The following is a 2,877-nucleotide window of genomic DNA, read 5'->3' on the forward strand; positions in this document are numbered from 1 at the left end:
TTTGCAGTAGTTTACCCCATTGACATTCCAACATAATATCGTTTTCTATTAACGTTCCTACAATACATTCTTTAAAAGTTTTAAAAGCATAAACTAGTGTATATAATGTTGATTGGTGAAGCACTATTATTCTATGTAATAATTTATAGTGCTTATTATAATTTACTAAGAACAACTAATATTTCTTAAAACAAAACTACGAACCTTCAATAGGATGTAGCTGATCTGTAATATTCTAAGAGCATGGACAATAGCAGGTAAATTTCACAACCCATGTGGGACATGAAAACTACAATTTTCATTATAATTGAACCAATCACGACTATTCTGCTGTCTACGGCGATGGACGGGTACTGTGAGACGTAAATTGGTACGTGAGGAAGAGTTTGCGCCTTGAAAAAAATGTAACTTGGAATATACCACATATGTACTAATTCTTATTAAACATATTGACTTTAAGCATTAAGTCATATATGTGCTGTCTTGTGTGAGAGTGGGTTGCAGACTGCCCAGCCTTATCTGTCCTGCCTTATCCTTGTTACTGTGTCATAGAATTCTAAAAGGTTTGTTAGGCATGATTTCCATGTCCAGAACCCATGTTGGTGCTTGTTTACAAACCCAGGTGCTCAACAAGTCTTAGCCTAATTATTCTTTCAAGTATTTTGCAGGGGATGCTTGTCAGTGATACGGGTCTGTAGTTAAGTGCCTCCTCCCTATCACCTTTCTTGAAAATCGGTACGACATTTGCCTCCTTCCAGCAACTGGGCAATTCTCCCGACATAAGTGACTCATTAAAGATCATTGCCAGAGGCACGCTGAGAGCCTGCGCTTTGGACTTTTAGTATCCACGGTGATACTTTGTCTGGTCCAACCGCTTTAGTTGCATCCAATGTTGTCAACTGTTTCATTACCTCCTCTGCTGTCACCTCTATATCTGATAGTCTTCTATCTAGGGTAATCTCTTCTAACAATGGGAGCCACTCAGGCTCGGTTGTGAACACTTCATGGAAACTTGCATTCAGTACCTCACAGATTTCCTTGTCGCTTTCTGTATATGCCCCTTCTGTTTTCCTGTCTTGTCACTTGGTCATTTACCGACATCTTCCTTCTTATATGGCTATGTAGTAATTTAGGTTGCTTTTTCACTTTGATTGCAATATCATTCTCATAATTTCTTTCCGACACTCGTCTTATGTTAATGTAATCGTTCCTAGCTCTGTTACATCCAATCCTGTTGTCCTCTGTCCTTTGTCTTCTGTACTTCCTCCACTCCCTCCTGCTTCTCACTTTTGCTTCCTGACACTGTCTATTAAACCATGGGTTATTATATTCCCTCCTGCATTTTTCTTTTACTGTTGGAACAAATCTCTCTTCAGCCTCCTTGAATTTCTATATAACTTGGTTCATCATATCTTGCACTGTTTTTCCTCTAATTTCTTCCTCCCACTGTACTTCTCCCAGGTAGTGCCTTATCCTTCTGTAGTCCCCTCTTCTGTAATAAAGTCTCCTTACTCGGACCTCTTGTCCTTTGGTCACAATTTTAAGCTCCATCATGTAGTCAAAGACTTGGACACAATGGTCACTGGCTCCTAGTGGTATTTCATGTTCTAAATGCTCAATGTCTTCTACATTCTGGGTGAAAACGAGGTCTAATAGGCTGGGCGTATCCCCTCCTCTTTCCCTAGTGTCTTCCTTCACATGCTGTGTTAGGAAATTCCTGTCAATAACGTCTACCAGCTTCGCTCCCCAGGTCTCCTCCCCGCCATGGGGATTCCTCGTTTCCCAATCGATCTCTTCGTGATTTAGGTCCCCCATGACCAGCAGCTTCGCTCTCATTCTATGTGCTATAGTTGCTGCCCTCTGCAGTTCATCTATACATGCCTTGTTGCCGTCCTCATACTCCTGCCTGGGCCTTCTACTGTTTGGTGGAGGATTGTAGAGTAACAAGATTACAATCTTCTTCCCATCCACTGTCAGAGTTCCATGTATGGAGTTCGTGCTTTCATTGGTACCCGGGTTTTCCAGCTCATCAAACTTCCATTTCCGCTTTATTAGGAGTGCCACTCCTCCTCCCTGTCTCTGTGTCCTTTCTTTTCTTATCACCTGGTACCCCTCTGGAAAGATTGCATCCGAGATCATGCCATTTATTTTAGTTTCCACTATTGCCACTATGTCTGGGTCTGCCACACTCACTCTAACTTTTATCTCTTCTGCTTTATTGGATACCCCATCTGCATTGGTGTACCAAACCTAAAGACTCTTCTTGGAAACTCTGGTGCTAGAGTTCCACCTTTTGCCGGGGGTCTGGGGGGTACTGGAGGGTGTCTGGGGGGCGAGTGGGGGCTGTGGGGGTGTCTGGGGGGGGGTGCTAGGGGGGTGCCTGGGAGTGCCTGGTAGGCGAATGGGGTCTGGGCATCTAGGGGGGTAGGAAGGGCATAATGGGTCTGAAAGTTAGGGAGTGTCTGAATGGCATAGGGGGGTTGAGAAATAGAGTGAGACTGAGAGTCAGATAGAAGTTGAGGGGTTGGGGGGGAGAGGGATATTGAGGGCAGAGGGCTGAGAGGAGAATGGAGCATGGGTGCTGTGGGTGGAAGAGAGGGTGTATTAGTTAGGGGGGAATCGGGGGAAGGTGGGGGTTTTGGGGTAGAAGAGGGGAAGAAGGAGATGGGGGAAGGTGTTAGGGGGTCACAGGTGAGGGGGTTAAATGTGGGCTGGGGGTGCATAGGAGGGGTGAGGGTTGGGTGGGGTTTGGGGGTGAGTGGAAGAGGAGTGCAGTGGAAGCTGGGATGGAGCAGATGGAAGTGAAGGCAATGGGGTAGAAGTAGCTGGGGAGTAGGAGGGGGTAGTAGGGGAGGGGGGATGGGAAGGTGGGTTTGG

This window comes from Procambarus clarkii, chromosome 21 (assembly GCF_040958095.1).
Source record: "Procambarus clarkii isolate CNS0578487 chromosome 21, FALCON_Pclarkii_2.0, whole genome shotgun sequence".
NCBI lineage: Eukaryota > Metazoa > Arthropoda > Malacostraca > Decapoda > Cambaridae > Procambarus > Procambarus clarkii.